Source organism: Macaca thibetana, chromosome 20 (genome assembly GCF_024542745.1).
Source record: "Macaca thibetana thibetana isolate TM-01 chromosome 20, ASM2454274v1, whole genome shotgun sequence".
Lineage (NCBI taxonomy): Eukaryota > Metazoa > Chordata > Mammalia > Primates > Cercopithecidae > Macaca > Macaca thibetana.
In genome coordinates, this window is record NC_065597.1 from 56,246,904 (window position 1) to 56,273,162 (window position 26,259).

The window sequence follows — 26,259 nt, forward strand, 5'->3', positions numbered from 1 at the left end:
GGGCACAAATCTGTGGCCAAAGAGCAAGGTATCTTGGCTTTAACATCTCTCAAGGGCAGCGTGAGCTTGGATGTGAGCAAAAAGAGACTGTGTGTGGCATTCCTCGACCTGACACTAGATGACAAGTGCAGGAGTTTTTAGGGGCAGCTGGTTTCTGTTGCATTTGGATTGCAAATTTCTCACTCTTGGCATAACCATAGTATAAGGCTACCAAAGAGGGGGGAAAAAGAACCCCTCCTGTGGGGAAAAGAGCAGGACATGGCCTTCAGAGAAATCAAGAAGGTTTTGATTCAGGCCCCGGCATTAGGCCAGACATGACAAAGCCTTTTTATGTCCGTGAAAGAAAAGGAAGAACTACAGGAGTCTTGGTACAAACACCAGGGTCATGGTATCAGCCTGTGGCATATTTGTCCAAGTGACTAGACCTGTTGACTACGGGATGGCCACCCTGTTTCAAGGCATTGAAACAGGGTAGCCACTGCCCTGTTAGTGGAAGATGCTCACAAGCTCACATTTGGACAAAGGTTGATAATTTGGGGGCCCCACATGGTCGTCACCCTGATGGAGCAGAGGGGCCATCACTGGCTTTCTAACCCTAGGATGTTAAGATATCAAGGACTTTTGTGTGAAAACCCCTAATAACCTTGGAGACTGTGAATACTCTAAATTCAGCCACACTGCTGCCAATAGAATGGGTGGAGCATGGAAAGCCCCCATTGTGTGGCCCAGGGTATCGGTGTTGTGTGGAAATGGTGGGTGAGGTTTTCTCAAGCCAAAAAGACTTAAAGAACCAGCCCTTAAAAAATCCAAATGTTGAATACTTTACTGATGGAAGCAGCTTCATATCTGAAGGTGTCAGATGGGCTGGATATGCAGTGGTAACACTGAATTCAGTAGCGGAAGCCCGCCCTCTTCCAGTCGGAACTTCAGCCCAAAGAGCTGAGCTAATAGCTCTCACTAGAGCATTGCTCTTGGCCAAAGGAAAGTCAGTAAACATCTATACTGACTCCAGGTATGCTTTTGCCACTTTGCATGCCCATGGAGCCACATATAAGGAAAGAGGATTATTAACTACTGAAGGACAGGAATCAAAAACAAAAAGGAAATAGAGCAGCTCTTAGAAGCTGTGTGGGCTCCAAAAGAACTAGCAGTTATCCATCGCAAAGGGCATCAAACAGGAGGAGGTGACAAGGCTAGAGGAAACAGAAAGGTGGACAGAGAAGCCAAAAGAGCTGCAATGACAGAGGTAACTAAGAAGGAAGAGGAAACACTTACCATGTCCTTACTGGAGCTTTCCCTTACAGAACCCCCTAACTAATCCTCTAATGAAAAAGCTTGGTTTAAGTAGGAGAGTGGAAGTTGCCAGAAAGGAGGTTGGTGGCAGTTCTCAGATGGGAGGCTCACTATCCCAGAAGCAATAGCCCCCCAGTTCATAAAGCAGTTTCATCAAGGAACGCATGTGGGAAAAACTGCATTAGAGACTCTTGTAGGATGGCATTTCTATGTGCCGTGCCTAACTGCCATCACTCGAGCTGTTTGTGAGCAATGTTTAATTTGTGCCCAAAACAATTCATGTCAGGGGCAAACATGGCCCCTAGGAATTCAAGAAACTGGAGCTACAGCCTGTGAAAACCTGCCTGTGGACTCTACTGAGCTGCCTTGAGCCGGAGGCTACCGGTACATGCTAGTGTTTGTCTGCACTTTCTCAGAGTGGGTTGAGGCATTTCCCACCAGGACAGAGAAAGCTCAGGAAGTAACCAGCATCTTACTACAGGACATTATTCCTAGATTTGGACTGTCTCTAACTTTAGGATAACACAATGGCCTAGCATTTGTGGCAGAGGTAGTACAACAGCTAACGCAGATGTTAAAAATCAAATGGAAACTGCATACAGCTTATTGCCCACAGAGTTCTGGAAAAGCTGAAAGAATGAACCAGACACTCAACAGCTGTTAAAGAAGTTTTGCCAAGAAATTCATCTAAGGTGGGATCAGGTGCTGCCCATGGTCCTTCTCCGAGTCAGGTGCACCCCTACTAAATTAACACTATGAGCTAGTGTTCAACCGACCACCCCCAATCTTAACTCAGATAAAAGGGGATTTAAAATAAATTGGGGAATTGACCTTAAGAAGGCAAATGTAAGCCTTAGGTGAGACCATGCAGGAAACACAAGAGTGGGTAAGAGTAAGAATACCCATTAGCCTCACAGATGCAGTACATCCCTTCCAACCTGGAGACTCTGTCTGGGTCAAACGACGGAATCCAACTACCTTAGGGCTTTTATGCGATGGTCCCCATGTTGTGATCTTGTCTACCCCCACTGCTGTTAAAGTTGCAGGTATCACACCTTGGGTTCATTATAGCTGGCTAAAACCAGCAGTGACCACAACTCAGGACCAGTGGACCAGTCAACAAAATGCAGCCACCCGACACAGTTGATCCTGCAGCGAAATCAAGCCACTGCTGACAAGAACAACTGCCCTGGTCTGACCACACCAGAGGCTGGTCAGTCCGTCGACGGCTGAAGCTTAAGGAAACATCAAGCCCTGCTCTAGTCACACAACTGGAAACTGACTAGTCTACGCATGGCTGAAGCCTGAGGAAGTCAACAATAGATAAGTAAGTGTGGATTGAATTTACAAGCATAGTTATATTCTTACTTGTACTGATTATTTTACTGTCATGTTATCTTTGCAAATGCTCCCAAGCTTGTTGCCCAGAAGAGTGCCCATGCATAGTACAAGTTTAATCATATGAGTAACACTGAAGCCACTGACACTTTCACCTATGGTTATAAAAGGGGACCAGGATGGCTGCCATCCCTGTATGATAGAAGCCTGGTCTGGAAAAGGTGTGACTAAAACTCTGTTATACCAGACCTACTATGAGTGTACAGGGACTCATGCAGGAACTTGTGTCTATAACCAGACTAGTTATTCAGTCTGGGATCCTGGAAATGGGCAGCCCCAAGTATGTTATGACCCAGAGTTCTTGCCCTATGACTTCTGGTATGAAGTCCAAACTGGCAAACCCCTAATGCCATCATATACAAACCCCACAGTAACCAGGGTCAGTAAACTTGAAAACAAAACAGAAGTATTCCTTTACTTGCATAAAGGGCCTGTCTCCATATATTTTGATGCCTGCCAAGCTGCACATCTCAGTAAACTAAATAATATTGGGATGATCTGTAAAAATCTAGGACAAGAAAGAGTCAGCAGCAGAGCTGCCAAGGCCATAATAGGAGAGTCCAAAAAGGACGGCCTGATTATGATAATCAGTGGACCACATATCAATTTAATCACCACCTATAGACAGGAAAGGTTGCTCTGTTTGCCAGCCAAGAGGTAAAGATAGGGTGCAAAACTGGAACATGGAACCCACTCAATCTGACAATACTAAAGCCAAATATGCCTTTGTGGACTAAAGGGCTTAAAGGGCTACTAACCTTTAATCAGGCAGATGCTCTCCTGGGACTTGGAATTCCTCTGGTCATCATCAAGAAAACCCAAAGGACCCAAGTTCAAGTTAGCCCGATGCAACAGTTTAGGTTTCATAAATCTTTCAACAAACACTTTAATCCTGAAGTATCAAAAATTCAAATTCCTCCTATATCAGCTGAAAATCTGTTTGCCCAGCTAGCCAAAAGTATTGCTAACAATTTAGGAGTTACTTCATGTTATGTATGTGGAGGTACTAATACGGGAGATCAGTGGCCCTGGGAAGCCAGATAATTGATGCCACAATTTTACCTTGCCCTAATTTGTTACAAAATTCAATGGAAATCCAAGTGTTTGGCTAATAAGGAATCCCATCAACAGAAAATACTGTATCGCCCATTGGGGCAAGGCCTTTCAGAACCAGGTAGGGGAAACAACTTGCTTGAGTCAACAATATTTTGAAAAATCTAAGAACAGAAGACAGTGGAGAAGCTTTATAGACAATTCCTCTGTGTCAGACTTTAATCCCTTTTTGCAGTTCCCAACACTAAATCACTCATGGTACCAATTAGATGCTCCAGCTGTTTGGAGAGCACCTGCAGGATTGGTTATACTGGATCTGTGGAACAAAGGCTTATCAGTTACTACTCAATAAATGCACAGGGGCATGTGTATTAGGAACAATAAGGCCATCCTTTTTCCTACTCCCACTGCAGCAAGGGGAAGATCTAAGCTATTCAGTCTATGATGAAGGCAGAAAAAGTCAGAAGAAATGTGTTTATAAAAATAAGTACTGTGGAAAAAAATAAATACTAACATTAAAAAGGACATTGAAATAGGGAGCTGGCAAGATAATAAACGGCCCCCTGAAAGAATTATCAAACACTATGGGCCGGCCACCTAGGCACAAGATGGGTCATGGGGATACAGTACTCCTATTTATATGTTAAACCGCATCATAAGGTTGCAAGAAGTTCTGGAAATTATAGTCAATGAAATAGCCCAAGCCTTAGACTTGCTAGCCATGCAGGCGACCCAGATGAGAGATGCCATTTATCAGAACAGGTTAGCACTGGATAGTCTTTTAGCTGCAGAAGGAGGAGTTTGTGGAAAATGAATTTAACAAATTGCTGCTTACAAATTGATGACAATGGAAAAGCTATCATGGAAATCACTACCAGGATGCAGAAGTTAGCTCATGTTCCTGTCTAGACATGGTCTGGTTGGAACCCAAGTTCACTCTTTGGAGGATGTTTTTCATGGTTTGGAGACTTTAAAACTTTAATAATAGGCTTTGTAGCCATAATAGGTGGATGCCTACCACTTCCCTGTCTCCTGCCACTCCTCATCAGAAGCATCCAATCTACCATAGAAGCAATAGTAGACAGACATACCACCACCTGAATAATAGCTCTGCAAAAGTACCAACTGGTATCCCCAGATGAGTATGTACCCACTCAAGAAATAGCTAACTGTGGTGCTCTTTACTAATCTACATTTGTGTTGAGCACCAAAGGGGGGAAATTAAGAAGGAATTAATGAAATCAACTATAACCTAATAGTAGTAGCAATAGAAATTTTTAAATCCTCTTAAAGTTGCTGCGAAGTGCGACCCCCACCTTACACACTCAAGTTAAAAGAGAGTATTAACGGCCTGTCTTCTCTCTGTGGTCAGTGGACCTTATCTATACTCTCCAACTCCACATTCCTCAAAGTTTATTATAGGCCCATTGAGTTCCTGCTTACCTCCCTAGCACGGCTGCAGGATCACAAGACCGATAAGTTTAGGTTGCAAGACATATTTTTCTCAAGATGTAAGAAATGTTGTAATGCTTGATTAACTGCCTTCATTTCTCTCTTCTGTAACTTACTTCCCGCCTCACATGGTTCCTGCCTTAAGATGTTTAAAAGTAGGGAAAGCCCTTAGTTCGGGGCTCCAACTTTCTGGACATATGTCCGGCTGAGCCAGTGATCACCTTAATAAACTCTCCTGAACCTTTTTCGGTCTCTCCAGTCTTGGATTGTCCCGCAACCAAGGAAGATGATTTTCCTACAGAATGCAACTTTTCCCCACAAGAGATAGCTTTGCAGGGCTATTTCAAAATGTGTCAAAGAAATATATTTTGGGGTAAAAGACTTTGATTTTCTTCAGGGCCTGCTATCTGTTATGTGATGCTGTACTGGAGTCATTTTAGAATTTGGATCCTATTGCTACAAAGAGTCTGTTTTGTCAGTTTTAAGATCTCTGTTTTAATGTTAATGTTGGTCGGTTGTGCTTGAACTCCAAAAGGGAAGAGAGTATAACGAGGCATGTCTGTCCCCCACACCCCCGTAGCTGCCCCTGCTGGCTTTCCATCATGGCCTGACTAATTTTGCAGATTTTCTTGGGTCCTCTTGCTCAAAAGGAGGGTCAATTCAGTCAGTCTGGGGGCTTAGAATTTTATTTTTGATTTACAAGTCCCAGGCAAGACTGCCCCCCACTTCAAGTGCCATAAGATTTGAGGTTGTAATCTGTACTTCTAACCCCTCTCCTTGAGTTCAATTAATTTGTTAGAACTACTTATAGAACAAAGGGCAACACTTACATCAACCCATTTATTATAAAGGATATTACAAAGGATACAGATAAACAGCCAGATTAAAGAGATGCATAGGGTGAGGTGTGGGAGAAGGGGCACAGAGCTTCCATGTCCTCGCCAGATGTTCTACCCTCCCAGAACTTCCTCATGTTCATCTACCCAGAAGCTCCCTGAACCCAGCCTTTTTATTTTTATTTTATTTTATTTTATTTTTGAGACGGACTCTCGCTCTGTCGCCCAGGCTGGAGCTCAGTGGCGCAATCTCGGCTCACTGCGAGCTCCACCTCCCAGGTTTACAACATTCTCCTGGCTTAGCCTCCTGAGTAGCTGGGACTACAGGTGCCTGCCACTACACCTGGCTAATTGTTTTGTATTTTTAGTAGAGACAGGGTTTCACCGTGTGTTAGCCAAGATGGTCTCGATCTCCTGACCTAATGATCCACCTGCCTCAGCCTCCCAAAGTGCTGGGATTACAGGCATGAGCCACCACGCCCAGCCCCTTTTGGGTTTCTTAGAGGCTTCATTACACAGGCCTGATTGATTAAATCATTGGTCATTGGTAATCAACTCAACTTTCAGCTCCTCTTTTCTCCTATGAAGTAGGGGGATGGGGAGTGGTGTGGTGGTGGGGTGGGGGAGAAAGTCTTAACCCTCTAATCACAAGGTTGGTTCTCCTGGCAACCAGCCCCCATCCTGAACCCCTAACCCCTGGTCATCTCACTAGCATACAAAAAGGCACTTACCACTTCAGAAATTCCAAGTGTTTTAGCAGCTATGTACCAGGAAACTGGAATGAAGATGAAATATATATTTTACAGTATCATACCATCCACCAAGCTTTTGACTTCTCATTGAATTTTTTAGTTCTAATATTTTCATTTAGTTGTTCTTGATATCTTCTATTTTTTGCTGATTTTTTTTTTCATTTATTTCAAGCATACCTAATTGTTCACTGAAGCCTTTTTGTCAAGGCTACTTTAAAATCTTTGTCAGATAATTCTAACATTTCTGTCATCTCAGTGTTAGCATCTATCCATCATCTTTCTTCATTCATTTGAAACCTTCCTGGTTTTGGTATGAGGAGTGATTTTTAATTCAAACATGAACATTCTTGTAATAAGACTCCGCACCTTATTTAAACCTTATGTTTTAGCTGGCTTTGACATTGCCCAGGTAGGGGAGAGGGGAGGGGCACTACCTCATTACTGCCAGGTGAATACAGATGTCTAGCTTCTTTATCCAGCTTTAGATGACACCTGAGTTGCAAGGAGCTTCCTGCTGTTGTTGGGTGGGGACTAGAGTTCCAGCTCCCCACATGGTCTCCACAGACACTGGCCTGTTCCCTGCTTGGCCTTCTCTCACACCGTCCCCAGCCTGTTAGGACCTTCATCACAGTAATTCCTCTGCCCCTCTAAAATCTTAAGTCCACTGACTTAAACACATCTCCTTCATACCTTTACTTACCTTCTGCCCAGCTTGGATTATCTGTGCCATTCAAATCCTTTGTACTGCTCTCCCTCCACCATACTCATGTGGGAAAACCCAGCTCTACGCAAAACTCCAGATAACTCTACTTATTTTGTGACACTTGAGAAGCTTAACATGGCTCTGGAGAAGTGCACATGGTATTTGTTGGTGGTCCTAAACTTAATGGTTACACTTATTATAAGATAGACTAAGGCACACTAAAAATTTAAAGCATACATGTGAGCAAACTGATTCATGAATCAGGCAGTTCCAAATGGGAAGTAATTCAGGGCTCTATTGCAGGGCACAAAGAGAGGGTGTTTATAGGGTGAATGTGGAAGCTGAGCAAAGAAATTACTTGATTGGTAAAAGTTTGAACAATTGCCTTATTTGGACTGTTCTGGTGGGAAGTTCAAGACAATATACTAAAGCCCAGTTGGCTGCCTGTGACTGGCTGAGCTTATATTTCATTTTCTTTTAAGTTCTGAGTTAGGCTTTAGTTTGCTTATGTGGGAACCCTGAGTATTGGAGCCACCTCAGTCTAATGGCCTCCTGTTTAATTATTTTAGCACACTTTAACTTCCTGACTGCAAAATATTCATGTGGGCCCTTCTCACCGTCTGACAGCCCCACTACATTTCTACAGTTGGAGATAACCATTTCACTCCTTCCCCCATTTCTTTAAACTAGTACCTCTCCTTCTCCTCTCTTATTTCACTGAGATTTATAAGTGAGAAAAGCCAGAAGACAATGTCCTTATTCCCCCTAACCAGATAACCAACCAGTACTCCTACAACTCTGCCCATACTTTCTGCATTAATTGTCCAAGGTCCTAGCTTGGGCCACCCTTTCCACTGTGGACTTGACACCATTCCCTCTCCCTTACTCCAGGATATTACTCCCTCAGCTATCCTTCCTGTCTCTTGCATCATCAAATTCTTTATTTTTCTCCCTTCCTTCTTTCCTTCCTCTTTCTTCTTCCTTTCTTCCTTTTCCCTTCCTTCCTTCCTTTCCTCCCCCTTCCTTCCTTTCCTCCTTCCTTCCTTCCTTTCTTTCTCTTTTTCTTTCTCTCCTTTCTTTCTTTCGTTCTTTCTTTCTCTTTCTTTCGTTCTTTCTTTTCTTTCTGTCTGCCTTTCTCTTTCTTTCTTTTTCTTCTCTTTTCATGTCTTTTTTGAATAAGAGTTGTAATAGAGAAAAAAAGTCAGCCACAAATACACGGTAATATTTCCCATGTGAAAATAAAATTTCTTGGGCCATTTGTCTCCCTCCACCTCTTCATTCCTTGTCTCCTTTTTACAGCAAAATTTCTCAGAAATAGTTGTCTATATCTGCAGTTTTTACTTCTTTATTCTCTGTCTCTGTATCTGTATCTCTTCTCTCCGTCTTTCTTTTTCTTCCTTATTGTGGAAAATCCTTATGTATCTCTAAAAGATAAGGACTCTTAAAACCTAACCACAATACCATTTAACACCTGAAAAAGCCATACTAATCCTCTATTAATATAATTTTTAAAATTTCATGTGTTTCCAGATTCACTCTTTTTTTTTTTTTTTTTTTTTTTTTTGACAGTCTCACTCTGTCACACAGGCTGGAGTGCAGTGGTGCAATCTTGGCTCACTGCAACCTCCGTCTCCTGGGTTTAAGCAATTTCTGTGCCTTAGCCTCCCAAGTAGCTGGGATTAGAGGCATGTGCCACCACACCCAGCTAATTTTTGTATTTTTAGTAGAGACGGGGTTTCACCATGTTGGCTGGGCTGGTCTCAAACTCCTGACCTTAAGTGATCTGCCCGCCTTGGCTCCCAAAGTGCTGGGATTACAGGTATGAGCTATCCCACCCAGCCAGCCTTTTCCAGATTCAATTTTGTTTTACACATTTTTTTTTCAACTCAGTGTACAAACAAGGGCAACACATTGCATTTTATTGATATGTGTCTTAAGTTTTTAATCTATACATTCCATCTCTCTCTTCTTTTTCTTTGTAATTCATTGTAGAACATAGGGCATTGTCCTCTAAAGTTTCCCAAATTCAGTGTTGATTTTGCTAATTCAATGTGGTTGAGTTTAACATATTTTTCTGTCCCCTGTAGTTTCTATAAACTAATAGTTAAATCTAGAGGATACATCCATTTATAGCAAAAAGATTGCATAAATATCTTTGCAGAATTCTATTGCATCACATCTGGAGAATCATAATGTGTTGGCTCTCCTTTTGTGATGTTAAGGCATCACCTGATCCATTCATTATGTTTCCAGAAGCTTTTCACCTAATGCAGCTATTGATAATTGTTATCTATATCTATTATTTCATGAGGATCTCCATTTTCTCTGGAAATAGATCAGGTTTTCTTCTCTAGCGCTCAACTTAAATCTAATCTCCTTCAACCCCTACCCAGTTTTAATCCCAGAGAGTAACCTAGTGCCACTGAGGCTTTATGTAAGAAGGATTCTGACATAAGTGATTGGAATAATTCTTATACTCAACTGTCTTAAGAAAAACTCTAATAAATAAATGTAGTTCCCAGCCAAGACCAGGCTTTTGAGAGAGTCTTCTAACATCATTTTCCTCAACTGTTTTCTTTTATCATGAGACAACCACAAGAAAAACAATGGCAAGGAACAGCAACTAGGGTTGGGACCATTCTTTACATGGAGTAGAAGTGAATTTTTTTTTGAGAGACAGAGTCTCACTATGTTGCCCAGGCTGGTCTTGAACCCCTGGGCTCAAGTGATACTCTGGCCTTGGCCTCCCAAAGTGCTGAGATTACAGGCGTGAGCTACCACACCCGTCCGAGTAGAAGAGAATGACCACTTTTGGAATGTTTGCTGTATGCCAAGTGTTTTAGATAGCTCATATCATTTATTTCTCACAGCAGCTCTGTAAGCTAAGTAGTACTATATATCCATTTTTTTAAAATATGAGGAAACGAAGTCTAGTAGAGAGCAAACAACCTTGAAATAAGTCATAGCTTGAAAGTGACTCTGACAGAAGGTTAATGTCCTTTTGTTTTAATGTCAACTTGTTTGACTATACCTAGAATCAGTTTGGCTGGAGCAAAGATTTTGACAATGAACATGTCAATATATCCCTTAAATGTGATTTTTGCCTTCTTGTAAAACCCCCAAGGGAAGAGGAATGGAGAAGCCAAGGTGACATAACTGATGTGTAATGAAATCCTATCTTTCCATTCCTTTTCTTCCCAAGAGACCCTGGCTCCCACACAGACCAGCTCTGGTACAGCTAAGCAGAGGAAGAATGGCAGGGCTTCCAGAGCCCCACTGGCTCTAGTATCACTTGGCAGGGGGAGGATGAGGAGTGTTTCATGGAATTGGCATAATTTAGTCAAAATGGGGAAAAAAGGCACCTGGAATATTTTCCCAATTTCTCCTGGGTTTCTATCTATCATCAGCCAAGTTTGACTACATCTTTTCTTAAATGTAAAATAGCTTGAAGTTATGAATATTTTTTTCAAATACTTTAAACAACAATCAAAAAATCCTTTAAAAAGAAAAACATTTTAAAAAATAGTTCTACAGGGAAACAAGAAACAGGAAAAAGGACAAAGCTTTATAGAACTGTCAACTATTTTGTGAGTTACATACAGATAGAAGACCTTGAATTCTGTTTCATATACATTTTGTAAGGAAGGGGGAAGAGGTTCCTCATAGTGTTCTAGCAGAAATACAGAGGGCTGGCCACTGGTTCAGGACTTTCCACTGATTCTACCAAGAAAGTAACAGATCTAGACTTTCTATTAAAATCTGACACCAACTGGGCACAGTGGCTCACGCCTGTCATCCCAGCACTTTGTTAGACTGAGGCAGACGGATTTTGAGACCAGCCTGGCCAACATGGTGAAACCCTGATTCTAAAAATACAAAAATTAGCCAGACATGGTGATGTGAGCCTGTAATCCCAGCTACTTGGGTGGCTGATGTAGAAGAATTGCTTGAACCTGGGAGACAGAGGTTGCAGTGAGCCAAGATTGCACCACTGCACTCCAGCCTGGGCAACAGAGTAAGACTCTGTTTCAAAAAAAAAAAAAAATCTGACTCCAAAACTCATATTGTCTCTACTACATTATGAGGTCTCTTGCTCTCTTAATTTGTCTGAAGCACAGTGTTTATAATCTTATAAAGTTATAACAAGAATAGTGAAGACACTCTGAACAAACTCTGGATTCTCGGTGTATTAGTCAAGGTGTGCTAGGCTAGGCTGCAGAAATAAACAAATCTAAAGCTCAGAGGCTTAAGTCTGATGCAGAATTTTTTTTTTTAATGGGCTTTCCTAGGTGGCTGTCACTTTAAGTAGTAGACTCAGGATCCTTATATTCAGAGGCTCCACTCTCCCCTAAGCCTGAGTCCTGGTTGGATCCTCTGAAATCAGATAGCTGACAACAAACAAGAGAGAGAGGTGTTTGGGGGAAAAGGGATGCATTTGTGAAGGATCTCATGAATTTAGGCCTAGAAGTAGCATGTATCATTTCTGCCCACATTTCAATAGCCTCACCCTGACTTTCAGGAACCTGAGAAGTTAGCCTATCTGAGGACCCAAGAGAAAAGAGAAATACTTTGGTAAGCAACTACATCAGAAGTAGTACATCAAGAAATAACACTATATTAACATATAAAAATAATACATGCATATGGTTAAAATATAATAAATTTTATATAAAATAAAGAGTAGTCTCAAGGGAATAAGTGGGATAGATATATGTAACTAGTTTTCCAAGCAAGTCTTAACACTTTTTCCCCCAACTTTTGTTTTCTCCCTTTTTTATCCCTTAATGTAATGACCTTTTGGAATGATTCCACAATTTCACAATCACTTTGTTTTTAAAAGTCGGTCCACTCAAAAATTTAAATCTCAAACTCAATGTATGTTGTACCTGTTTGCCTCTCCCCAGCATAGGCTTGACCTGTACTTCTGGGGACGTGTGGTGGGCAGTTTGGTTGTCCACTCTTCTCCTCTGGCTCTGACACCTGGAATAGAGACACGTGGCCTTATTTATCACTGACACCTTTCCCTTCTCCTTCTTTTAAACTCTGGATCCTCCATTGTTGAGGGTAAGGAAACAAGATTAAAGTAAGAGGGCTTACTATGCTGGGTGTGACTTTCACCCTCTGTCTGTTGGGTCTACCTGGTCAAGCCCAGGCACCTTCTGAAGATCCATTTGATGTACCAGGTATGCACATATACTTGCAACACTCTCTCTTATGCTTCAGGCCTCTCCTCTGGTGTCCTCCAACCCTGCTCTACTGTCTCTGCCTTGCCATTCATCTCTACTTCTCTTTCTGGCTCAGTTTCTCACTCAGTCAGGCAGAAGGGGATATCAACCAAGGAATGTGATGCCAGTCTCTTCTTAGAACCATCTCTCACCTTCACAGGGGATTCCCTTGGTATCCCTGACAGCAAAGGGGGTGAAAAAAATACTCTTTTCCATTTTCCCCGGCTTCTAATGTAAGCTGAGAAGCAGGATGGTGAGTCTGGGAAATTGGTCGGAGGTAGTGGGGCCAGTTGAGCTACCTTTTCACAAACCCGGAGAGAGGTGCTTTACTTAGTCCTTGTTGACAATTCTCTTTAGAATGCAAAAATCAGAGGTTTAGTGTCTCTTCATTCCTATCTTTGGGCTTTAGTTGGGAAATGTGGAAAAATAGTAGGTCTTACTAACCATCATTTTGATATATATATATATAGGATTAAAATATAACACACACATATATAAATCTGTGTGTATATATGTGTACATAGATATATAGATATTCCCCTTTAAAACATAAATTAGTTCATATTACACATACCTCACTTTGAAAATCTTTTTTCTTTTTTTTGGAGATGGAGTTTCGCTCTTGTTGGCCAGGCTAGAGTGCAATGGTGCGATTATGGCTCATTGCAACCTCCACCTCCTGGGTTCAAACGATTCTTCTGCTTCAGCCTTCTGAGTAGCTGGGGTTACAAGTGCCCACAACCACACCTGGCTGATTTTTGTATTTTTAGTAGCGATGGGATTTCACCATGTTGGCCAGGTTGGTCTCAAACTCCTGACCTCAAGTGATCTGTCTGCCTCGGCCTCCCAAAGTGCTGGGATTACAGGTGTGAGCCACTGCGCCTGGCCAGATCTTTTCATATTAACTTGTTTAGATATAATAGGGTATCTCTGGGGTACTGAGAACCAGCAAGAAGTGGCTAGAAACACATCAAAGCAAACTGACCAACACAAAAAGCCTGAGTCTCAACCTCAACTCTTTTTTGCTAAAAATTATCTCTACCAAACCTTCCAATTAGCAACAGCTACAACAAAACAGCAGCAGTGAACACTTATTGAATATTTGTATGTGCGACTGACACCAATATTTTATTCAATACTCACAATAACCTTTAAGATATATACTGTGGCTATTCTCATTTTACTGATGAGAAACATGAGGATTAGAACAATTAACTTGCCCAAGGTCACAGAACTACAATGTGGTGGACTTAGTATTTCAACTCAGGATGGTGTGACCCCTAAAATATATTCTTAATCAATTTGTCTTTGTTCATCTATACATTGAATGCTATACTCTCACTGAGGATGTGGCTTCCCTTCAATTTTTCATTTAAATATAAATTATTCAACCTGAGTATTCATGTAGATAATTCTTACTGAGGCCTCATTTGTACTAAAGAACCTATGAACTCCAGTTACCCTAGACTCTTTGTTTATTTATTTATCTATTTATATATTTTTTCAAGACATGGTCTAATTCTGTTCCCCCAGGCTGGAGTACAGTGGTGAGCTCATGGCTTACTGCAACCTTGACCTCCTGGGCTCAAACGATCCTCCCACCTCAGCCCCCCAAGTAGCTGGGACCACAGGTATGCACCACCACACCTAACTTTTGTACTTTTTGTAAAGATGGGGCTTCACCATGTTGCCCAGGCTAGTCTGGAACTCCTGAGCTCAAGCGAGCCACCTGCCTTGGCTGCCCAAAGTGCTAGGATTACAGGCATGAGCCATCATGCCCAGCTAGACTCTTCAATGTACACTATACCTACCCTGAAATTTATATTTCTTACACTAGTGTTTTACTCAAGACTAGTGTTCTGCATTGGTAGAATATGCAGTCCATAGTATGATTTGAGTGGTAAATAGAATTATCTTTCTCTAACTTATTAAACTGAGATGCCAACATTGGTGATTCAGTCTTTGGAGCATTGACTAAAGTGAAAGTAAGAAGCAGGCAGATGATCTAAAAGGGCTCAAATAAGTAAACTAAATAATAAAACTGTTGCAGGAATTAAGGGACAGGAGAGACCAATGGGTGGGACAGGAGGATTTTATTAGGTGAGCACCAGCCCAGAGGATTAACATCCAAAGGCCAAGCCCCAAACAAAGACAGGGCTTCACTTTTATACATGCATTTGAAAGGAGGTTGGTCAACTTCATGGTGTGAAACCTGTAGGGTGGGCAAGCAAGCTTACAGAATCAGAACAAAGGCAGTTTGTTAAACAGTGACAGGTTTTGCAACTCAAGCATATCTTGTGACCTTGCTGTGCTGTACAGAAGGGAAAAACAGGAACTTATAAAATTTTGCAAAATAATTATGAGAATGATAAGGGGGAAGGGGGAAGCTGAAAGAGATGAAAAACTTGCTTTTCTCATCCCTGCTCTGGGATGGGAGGGAGAGGCTCTGGAACCCATCCCTTGAGGGCCCTGGCTCTGCAGAGAGTGTTATCAAAGCCCTTCCAGAGCCCTGCCTATCGCTGGTCTTGGAGTGAGTCAGCCTCCAAAAAAACTTGTTTTTTTTTATATCTCCTGCTTCAAAACAATTACTTTGGAACATAGATTTTTCAACCAAATCTCAAAGGAGTGGGCAGGAAGTACCCACAAAACACCAGGAAAAGTTTAAGAAGAAAGACTTGTATGTATAGAGTATAAAATTGAAGGAGAAAATTGGAGGGAAAGAGATTCATTGACTTTTGCCCTTAAGAACATAGGCCCTCAAAATGCCAAGTTTGCCATAGAGAAACATATCTGTCAAAACTTGGAACCAGGCACTGGTGGGATGAGATTAATTAGAGGTGATAGGGATCAGTATAGGACACCCAGCAGGGCTGAGTAGGTACAAAGGCCAGGCCAAATGTGACTCCTCTAGGGACAGACTCAAGTTCACATGGGTTTAAAATTGGGTTCCAGCCTGGGAGATGAGGCTGTTGGGTGAGTTTCTCACACAGAGTGTGAGTGTGATGAAAGCACAAGTGTGACAAGTGCTGCCAGTGAGGCTACAAAGCTAGTGAAAGGTGGGATGTCATTCAATCAAATGTGAGGCAGAAACCAGCTGGCAAAGGTAAAGCATGCAAGTCTTACGCATTTTATGTTATTTTACTTTACACTATATATATTTTTATTTATTTATTTTTATTTTACTTTAAGTTCTAGGGTACATGTGCACAATGTGCAGGTTTGTTACATATGTATACATGTGCCATGTTGGTGTGTTGCACCCATTAACTCGTCATTTACATTAGGTATATCTCCTAATGCTATCCCTGCCCTCCCCCACACCCCACGACAGGCCCCGGTGTGTGATGTTCCCCACCCTGTGTCCAAGTGCTCTCATTGTTCAATTCCCACCTAAGAGTGAGAACATGCGGTGTTTGGTTTCTGTCCTTGCAATAGTTTGCTGAGAATGATGGTTTCCAGTTTTATCCATGTCCCTACAAAGGACATGAACTCATCCTTTTTTATAGCTGCATAGTATTCCATGGTGTACATGTGCCACATTTTCTTAATCCAGTCTATCATTGATGGACATTTAGGTTGGTTCCAAGTCTTTGCTATTGTGAATAGTGCCGCAATAAACATACTTGTGCATGTGTCTTTATAGCAGCATGATTTATAATCCTTTGGGTATATACCTAGTAATGGGATGGCTGGGTCAAATGGTATTTCTAGTTCTAGATCCTTGAGGAATCACCACAGTCTTCCACAATGGTTGAACAAGTTTACAGTCCCACCAACAGTGTAAAAGTGTTCCTATCGCTCCATATCCTTGCCAGCACCTGTTGTTCCCTGACTTTTTAATGATCGCTATTCTAATTGGTGTGAGATGGTTCTCATTGCAGTTTTGATTTGCGTTTCTCTGATGGCCAGTGATGATGAGCATTTGTTCATTTGTCTATTGGCTGCACAGATGTCTTCTTTTGAGAAGTGTCTGTTCATATCCTTTGCCCACTTTTTGATGGGGTTGTTTTTTTCTTGTAAATTTGTTTGAGTTTTTTGTAGATTCTGGATATTGGCCCTTTGTCAGATGAGTAGATTACAAAAATTTTCTCCCATTCTGTAGGTTGTCTGTTCACTCTGCTGGTAGTTTCCTTTGCTGCGCAGAAGCTCTTTAGTTTAATTAGATACCATTGTCAATTTTGGCTTTTGTTGCCATTGCTTTTGGTGTTTTAGACATGAAGTCCTTGCCCATGCCTATGTCCTGAATGGTATTGCCTAGGTTTTCTTCTAGGGTTTTTATGGTTTTAGGTCTAACATTTAAGTCTTTAAAACCATCTTGAATTACTTTTTGTATAAGGTGTAAGGAAGGGATCCAGTTTCAGCTTTTCTGAAATAGCTAGCCAGTTTTCCAAGCACTATTTATTAAATAGGGAATCCTTTCCTCATTTCTTGTTTTTGTCAGGTTTGTCAAAGATTGGATGGTTGTAAATGTGTGGTGTTATTACTGAGGGCTCTGTTCTGTTCCATTGGTCTATATCTCTGTTTTGGTACCAGTACCATGCTGTTTTGGTTACTGTAGCCTTGTAAAATAGTTTGAAGTCAGGTAGCGTGATGCCTCCAGCTTTGTTCTATTTTCTTAGGATTGTCTTGGCAATGTGGGCTCTTTTTTGGTTCCATATGAACTTTAAAGTATTTTTTTCCAATTCTGTAAAGAAAGTCATTGGTAGCTTAATGCAGATGGCATTCAATCTATAAATTACCTTGGATGGTATGGCCATTTTCACGATATTGATTCTTCCTATCCATGAGCATGGAATATTCTTCCATTTGTTTGTGTCCTCTTTTATTTCGTTGAGCAGTGGTTTGTGGTTCTCCTTGAAGAGGTCCTTCACATCCCTTGTAAGTTGAATTCCTAGGTATTTTACTCTCTCTGAAGCAATTGTGAATGGGAGTTCACTCATGATTTAGCTATTTGTCTGTTATTGGTGTATAAGAATGCTTGTGATTTCTGCACATTGATTTTGTATCCTGAGACTTTGCTGAAGTTGCTTATCAGCTTAAGGAGATTTTGGGATGAGACAATGGGGTTTTCTAAATATACAATCATGTCATCTGCAAACAGGGACAGTTCGACTTCCTCTTTTGCTAATTGAATACCCTGCATTTCTTTCTCCTGCCTGATTGCCCTGACCAGAACTTCCAACACTATGTTGAATAGGAGTGATGAGAGAGGGCATCCCTGTCTTGTGCCAGTTTACGAAGGCAATGCTTCCAGTTTTTGCCCATTCAGTATGATATTGGCTGTGGGTTTGTCATAAATAGCTCTTATTATTTTGAGATATGTTCCATCAATACCGAATTTATTGAGAGTTTTTAGCATGAAGAACTGTTGAATTTTGTCAAAGGCCTTTTCTGCATCTATTGAGATAATCATGTGGTTTTTGTCTTTGGTTCTGTTTATATGCTGGATTACATTTATTGATTTGTGTATGTTGAACCAGCCTTGCATCCCAGGGATGAAGCCCACTTGATTATGGTGGATAAGCTTTTTGATGTGCTGCTGGATTCAGTTTGCCAGTATTTTATTGAGGATTTTTGCATCGATGTTCATCAGGGATATTGGTCTAAAATTCTCTTTTTTTGTTGTGTCTCTGCCAGGCTTTGGTATCAGGATTATGCTGGCTTCATAAAATGAGTTAGGGAGGATTCCCTCTTTTTCTGTTGATTGGAATAGTTTCAGAAGGAATGGTACCAGCTCCTCCTTGTACCTCTGGTAGATTTCGGCTGTGAATCTGTCTGGTCCTGGACTTTTTTTGGTTGGTAGGCTATTAATTATTGCCTCAATTTCAGAGACTGTTATTGGTCTATTCAGGGATTCAACTTCTTCCCGGTTTAGTCTTGGGAGGGTGTATGTGTCCAGGAATTTATCCATTTCTTCTAGATTTTCTAGTTTATATGTGTAGAGGTGTTTATAGTATTATCTGATGGTAGTTTGTATTTCTGTGGGATCAGTGGTGATATCCCCTTTATAATTTTTTTATTGCATCTATTTGATTCTTCTCTCTTTTCTTCTTTATTAGTCTTGCTAGCAGTATATCAATTTTGTTAATCTTTTCAAAAAACCAGCCCCTGGATTCATTGATTTTTTGAAGGGATTTTGTGTCTCTATCTCCTTCAGTTCTGCTCTGATCTTAGTTATTTCTTGCCTTCTGCTAGCTTTGAATGTGTTCACTCTTACTTCTCTAGTTCTTTTAATTGTGATGTTAGGGTGTCAATTTTAGATCTTTCCTGTTTTCTCTTGTGGGCATTTAGTGGTATAAGTTTCCCTCTACACACTGCTTTAAATGTGTCCCAGAGATTCTGGTATATTGTGTCTTTGTTCTCATTGGTTTCAAAGAACATCTTTATTTCTGCCTTCATTTCGTTATTTACCCAGTAGTCATTCAGGTTGTTCAGTTTCCATGTAGTTGAGTGGTTTTGAGTGAGTTTCTTAATCCTGAGTTCTGGTTTGACTGCACTGTGGTCTGAGAGACAGTTTGGTATAATTTCTGTTTTTTTACATTTGTTGAGGAGTACTTTACTTCCAACTATGTGGTCAATTTTGGAATAAGTGAGATGTGGTGCTCAGAAGAATGTATATTCTGTTGATTTGGGGTGGAGAGTTCTCTAGATGCCTATCAAGTCCACTTGGTGCAGAGCTGAGTTCACTTCCTGGATATCCTTGTTAACTTTCTGTCTCATTGATCTAATGTTGACAGTGGGGTGTAAAAGTCTCTCATTATTATTGTGTGGGCATCTAAGTCTCTTTGTACATCTCTAAGGACTTGCTTTATGAATCTGGTTGCTCCTGTATTGGGTGCATATATATTTAGGATAGTTAGCTGCTCTTGTTTAATTGATCCCTATACCATTATGTAATGGCCTTCTTTGTCTCTTTTCATCTTTGTTGGTTTAAAGTCTGTTTTATCAGAGACCAGGATTGCAACCCCTGACTTTTTTTGTTTTCCATTTGTTTGGTAGATTTTCCTCCATCCCTTTATTTTGAGCCTATGTATGTCTCTGCACGTGAGATGGGTCTCCTGAATACAGCACACTGATGGGTCTTGACTCTTTATCCAATTTGCCATTCTGTGTCTTTTAATTGTAGCATTTAGCCCATTTACATTTAAGGTTAATATTGTTATGTGTGAATTTGATCCTGTCATTATGATGTTAGCTGGTTATTTTGCTCATTAGTTGATGCAGTTTCTTCCTAGCATCGATGGTCTTTATAATTTGGCATGTTTTTGCAGTGGCTGGTACCGGTTGTTCCTTTCCATGTTTAGTGCTTCCTTCAGGAGTTCGTGCAGGGCAGGCCTGGTGGTGACAAAATCTCTCAGCATTTGCTTGTCGGTAAAGGATTTTATTTCTCCTTCACTTAGTTTGGCTGATATGAAATTCTGGGTTGAAAATTATTTTCTTTAAGAATGTTGAATATTGGCCCCCACTCTCTTCTGGCTTGTAGAGTTTCCGCCGAGAGATCCGCTATTAGTCTGATGGGCTTCCCTGAAACCTGACCTTTCTCTCTGGCTGCCCTTAACATATTTCCTTCATTTCAACTTTGGTGAATCTGACAATTATGTGTCTCGGAGTTTCTCTTCTCGAGGAGTATCTTTGTGGCATTCTCTACATTTCCTGAATTTGAATGTTGGCCTGCCTTGCTAGGTTGGGGAAGTTCTCCTGGATAATATCTTGCAGAGTGTTTTCCAACTTGGTCCCATTCTCCCCATCACTTTTGGGTACACCAAACAAACATAGACTTGGTCTTTTCACATAGTCCCATATTTCTTGGAGGCTTTGTTAATTTCTTTTTAGTCTTTTTTCTCTAAACTTCTCTTCTCACTTCATTTCATTCATTTGATTTTCAATCACTGATACCCTTTCTTCCAGTTGATCAAATCGGCTACTGAAGCTTGTGCATTTGTCATGTAGTTCTCTTGCCATAGTTTTCAGCTCTATCAGGTCATTTAAAGACTTCTCTACACTGGTTATTCTAGTTAACCATTCATCTAATATTTTTTCACGGTTTTTAGCTTCTTTGCAATGGGTTTGAACTTCCTCCTTTAGCTCGGAGAAGTTTGATTGTCTGAAGCCTTTTTCTCTTCATGTAAAAGCCATTCTCCATCCTTCTTTGTTCCATTGCTGGCGAGGAGCTGTGTTCCTTTGGAGTGGGAGAGGCACTCTGATTTTTACAATTTTCAGATTTTCTGCTCTGTTTTTTCCCCATCTTTGTGGTTTTATCTACCTTTGGTCTTTGATGATGGTGATGTACAGATGGGCTTTTGGTGTGGATGTCCTTTCTGTTTGTTAGTTTTCCTTCTAACAGTCAGGACCCTCAGCTGCAGGTCTGTTGGAGTTTGCTGGAGGTCCACTCCAGACCCTGTTTGCCTGGGTATCAGCAGCAGAGGCTGCAGAACAGCGAATATTGCTGAACAGCAAATGTTGCTGCCTGATCATTCCTCTGGAAGCTTCGTCTCAGAGGGGTACCTGGCCATGTGAGGTGTCAGTCTGCCCATGCTGGGGGGTGCCTACCAGTTAGGCTATTTGGGGGTTAGGGACCCACTTCAGGAGTCAGTCTGCCCATTCTCAGATCTAAACTCCATGCTGAGAGAACCACTACTCTCTTCAAAGCTGTCAGACAGGGACATTTAAGTCTGCAGAGGTTTCTGCTGCCTTTTGTTTGGCTATGCCCTGCCCCCAGAGGTGGAGGCTACAGAGGCAGGCAGGCCTCCTTGAGCTGCAATGGGCTCCACCCAGTTGGAGCTTCCAGGCTGCTTTGTTTACCTACTCAAGTCTCAGCAATGGCGGGTGCCCCTCCCCCAGCCTTGCTGCCATCTTGCAGTTCTATCTCAGACTGCTGTGCTAGCAATGAGTGAGGCTCCGTGGATGTTGGACCCTCTGATCCAGGTGCGGGATATAATCTCCTGGTGTGCCATTTGCTAAGACCATTGAAAAAGCACAGTATTAGGGTAGGAGTGACCCAATTTTCCAGTTGCCATCTGTCACAGCTTCCCTTGGCTAGGAAAGGGAATTCCCTGACCCCTTGCACTTCCCAGGTGTGGTGATGCCTTGCCCTGCTTTGGCTCACACTTGGTGGGCTGCACCTACTGTCCTGCACCCACTGTCCCACAAGCCCCAGTGAGATGAACACGGTACCTCAGTTGGAAATGCAGAAATCACCCATCTTCTGCGTCGCTCACGCTGGGAGCTGTAGACTGGAGCTGTTCCTATTTGGTCATCTACACTATGTACATTTTTAAATTCCCTTTTCCACAGAGGAAGTCTATAGAAAAATAAAATAAAGTCCCTTTTAGTCTCCTAAGTAAAAGGATTCAACAGCTTTTAGTAAGCCAAAAATATAAAAGAACCATTAAATTAGAGAATAATAGACAAATAATGAGGTTAGCTGATCAGACTGAAGGATGGACACTTACACCGAAAAAAAAAAAAAAGGCTTCCATGAGTCATGACTGAGTCTGAAAGCAGTTATTTTTAAGCACACGTTGACTGAACAGCGGCTGAGAGCTAAGCACTTGTCATGCCTGATCTTACTGGATTTTCCTAATAACCCATGATGTGAGTATTATTATTTCCATTATTGTTATTATTTTTAAATCTAACAGGGAACCTAAAACTTGGCTTGGGTAACTTACTCAGAGTTTCACAGCCAGGTCATGGCCAAAGCAGAATTTGAACTTGGTTTGACTTTAGAACCTGGGCTCTTAATCATACATGATACCTACTCTGAAGGCAGCAGATATTGGGAATCAAGTCAGAAGGAGACTGGGATTCAGTGCCAGGATATCCATTCCCTAAAGATGCTGGGTAACAAGAGAATAAGGCAGGAAGTGTGGATGGGGAGCAAGGTCAGAACAGGAGGAGTGTCTAAGAGCATCTCCTACCTGGATTCTGTACTGAACTTCAGGGACAGTAACTTTGAAGGTTAGGAAGAGAAAGGGAAAGGGAATCTAGAATGTGTCACACCATTCCCCCCTTGCTTGGCTATGAGGCCTTCTGAATATCTGAAGCAAATAGGTTAATTGAATATCTGAAGCAAATAGGTTAATTAAAATGTAACTTCCTCAGATCACCTTCATCTACTCTACATGGTGCCACAAGGTGCCAAGTGGTCTCTTCTTATTTATTTATTTAGAGACAGAGTCTCGCTATTTCGCCCAGGCTGGAGTGCAGTGGCACGATTTCAGCTCAGGGCAACTTCTGCCCCCCAGGTTCAAGCAACTCTCATGTACAGCCTCTCAAATAGCTGGGATTACAGGCATGCACCACCATCCCCGGCTAATTTTTGTATTTTTAGTAGAGATGCGGTTTTGCCATGTTACCCAGGCTGGTCTTGAACTGGTCTCAAGTGATCTACCCTCCTTGGCCTCCCAAAGTGCTGGGATTACAAGTGTTAGTCACCGCACCTGGCCCCAAGTGGTCCCTTCTAAGAGAGGTTTTCAAGTGACAAAGTCCTTGGTGTCTAAGGATAGACATCAGGCCATTGTCCATGTCTGGGAGGTAACCTGAGGAGGTGAAAGTTCACACAGCCATGAAATAATAGATGTAGTCATAAAGAATAAGCAAAAAAGAACAAAGAAGAATAATAAGGAATAAATGAAGGTTGAATTATTTAGAGCTGGGCAAGGGCCTGGTTCAGAAGAGGAAGTAAGTGGATGCAGCTGCCACAGGATGAGGGTGTGATTTAGGTAATTCTGACATCTAGACTGAGAGCTACAGGGTTGCAAATTATTCTCACTTCATTGGATATTCTCAGCACAGTCAGCAACCATGAAATACAATAAACTGTTAAAAAAAAAAAACTTTAGATGAATTAAATTTAACAGATTTAAATTGCACAAGAAACAATTCTCAAATCAGGCAGGCCCCTGATCCACCAACCAGATTAGGTTTAGAGACATCCAGGTGCTGCCACGTCGTCAGAGATGACTTACGGACATAAAAAGAAAAGTGAGGTGCAGGAAACGGAAGTAAGGTACAGAAGCAGCCCAATAGGTTACAACTCAGTATTTGCCTTATTTAAACATGGTTTGGCCAGGCACAGTGGCTCATGCCTGTAATCCCAGTGCTTTGGGAGGCCAAAGTGGGCAGATCACTTGAGGTCAGGAGTTCGAGATCAGCCTGGTCAATGTGGTGAAACCCCATATCTACTAAAATACAAAAGTTAGTTGGCCATGGTGGCATGCACCTGTAATCCCAGCTACTTGGGAGGCTGAGGCAGGAGAATCGCTTGAACCCAGGTTGCAGTGAGTCGAGATTGTGCCAGTGCACTCCATCCTGGGTGACAATGAGACTCTGTCTCAAAGAACATAAAAATAAAAAACACGATTTGAACAATCAGCCACCTGTGAGTAGTTGAGCATGGCTTCTGTGATTGACTGAGATTTGGCTACTTGTTACAAGAGCAGTTACAGTCTGTTTACACATCCAATTAGGTTATAGTTCACTATGTATGGAGAAATCTGTAGGCCAGGGATGTCCAATCTTTTGGCTTCCTTGGAAGAATAATCCTCTTGGACCACCCATAAAATACACTAATGCTAACAATAGCAGATGCATTTTAAAAAATTGCAGATAAATCTTATAATGTTTTAAGAAAGTTTATGAATTTGTGTTGGGTTGGTTGAATTTCAAAGCCGTCCTGGGTCACATGTGAACTGCGGGCCAACAGGTTGGACAAGCTTGATTTACACCAAACTTAAATTTAGCCTAAAGCTGCCTCCTCACGTATTTCAACAAAACTGAGTTTTGGTTTTTCAAGTTTGCCTCCATGTAGTACTCAGATATGCTTGGGACTTGAAATATATATATTTTAACTTGTTATCTGTATGCTAATATTTAATATCCTAAGGACAGGTGGCAGAGTGTGGGCAACTGAAATCCAGCCAGCAGAACAGAGAGAGATTTGGGGGAATGTCAATGCCAGTGTCATGACACTGCTCTTCAGAAACAACTGAGGAGTTCTAGAAATCTCTGCTGTGCAGTCTTCACCAAAGAAATTCTGAAAATTGAATACCGTATTGAATACACAGGTAAAAGCAAATAGTAAGATGATAAAATTTTTGGACATAGTGGTAGATCTGGGGTTAGAACCTAGGGCTATTGACTGTGAATTCAGCGTCCCTTTCAAAATATCAGATTACACCTTTAGGGCTTTGTAGGAACTCAAATCTGCTAATAGGTTTGTACCTGAAGAGTAATATGAGAAACATTTGTTTTTTAAACACATTCTTCAAAAGTGGCATCTTTTCAATGATTTTTAAAAAGACAGTAACATGATAATTGCCAAGACTATGGATAAAAGGCTGCAGAGAAAGCAGCATGAAACACTTAACACTAGGCAACATCCTTGGTTGTAAATGAAATAGAAACATAGCCTGAAATGGAATTTACTGGAAGCCTTTTGAGTAACTGTTCTGTGTGGGAAATGTGCGAGGGGAAAAGACAAACATACGGCCGGGTGCGGTGGCTCACGCCTGTAATCCCAGCACTTTGGGAGGCCCACGCCTGTAATACCAGCACTTTGGGAGGCCAAGGCGGGCGGATCACGAGGTCAGGAGATCGAGACCATCCTGGCTAACACGGTGAAACCCCGTCTCTACTAAAAATACAAAAAAAATTAGCCGGGCATGGTGGCGGGCACCTATAGTCCCAGCTACTCGGGAGGCTGAGGCAGGAGAATGGCATGAACCCGGGAGGCAGAGCTTGCAGTGAGCCGAGATCACGCCACTGAACTCCAGCCTGGGTGACAGAGCAAGATTCCCTCAAAAAAACAAACAAATAAACATACAATACCTTTGAGGGTAAACAACCTTTATCCCACGTAAATGGCAATGCAGATATAATAAACAAATTGCAATGGGAAGGGAAGAAGGGAAAAAAAAAATATATATATATATATATGCACCAGACTATGGAGGATGCATCACCATACCGGAAAGCAACAGCCTGGGCTCCAGAGTCAGCCACTTGTCTGTGCACAGAGGAGGAGAGGTCTCATGAAGCTTTGGCGTGGCCTGGGACCCTGGCTCTTTTTTTTTTTTTTTTTTTTTTTTTTTTTTGAGACAGAGCCTCTCTCTGTCACCAGGCTGGAGTGCAACGGCGATCTCCGCTCACTGCAACCTCTGCCGCCAGAGTTGGAGTGATTCCCCTGACTCAGCCTCCCGAGTAGTTGGGACTACAGGTGTATGCCACCACGCCTGGCTAATTTTTTGCATTTTAGTAGAGATGGGGTTTCACCATGTTGGTCAGGCTGGTCTCCATCTCCTGATCTCGTGATCTGCCCGCCTTGGCCTCCCAAAGTGCTGTGATTACAGGCGTGAGCCACTACGCCCGGCCACCCTGGCTCTTTTTGTAATGCGTCGATTGGCATGACGCCCAGTCACGAGGGCCCTTCGCGACTGGGCTCAAGGAACACATAAAGGTCAACTTGTTTTTGCGATTGTCTGTTTTTCAACAACTCAAGTACAGGCACAGAGTTATCTGTAACAGTGCTGGATGAATGAATGCCT

At 41.8% G+C, this 26,259-nt stretch overlaps 1 protein-coding gene and 1 long non-coding RNA gene across 3 annotated transcripts in view; one reads left to right on the forward strand and one right to left on the reverse strand.

Moving 5' to 3' along the window:
- The window catches only part of ACSM3 (acyl-CoA synthetase medium chain family member 3), a 63,581-nt gene extending 41,598 nt beyond the window's left edge, over positions 1–21,983 (reverse strand). The window contains exons 1-2 of one of the 2 annotated variants that reach the window (XM_050774841.1): positions 21,887–21,983; positions 12,374–12,467 (exon numbers count right to left, since the gene is read on the reverse strand). The gene's annotated coding sequence lies outside the window, so the exon portion shown is untranslated. Of the gene's footprint in view, positions 1–12,373; positions 12,821–21,886 lie in introns of those variants that run through there. The other variant, XM_050774842.1, reaches the window with a different exon arrangement.
- On the forward strand, positions 1,326–25,212 carry LOC126944953 (uncharacterized). The gene is made up of 3 exons (XR_007722244.1): positions 1,326–2,620; positions 14,246–14,343; positions 24,600–25,212. It is a non-coding gene; the product is annotated as an uncharacterized LOC126944953 (long non-coding RNA).
- Positions 25,213–26,259: the final 1,047 nt, after the last annotated feature.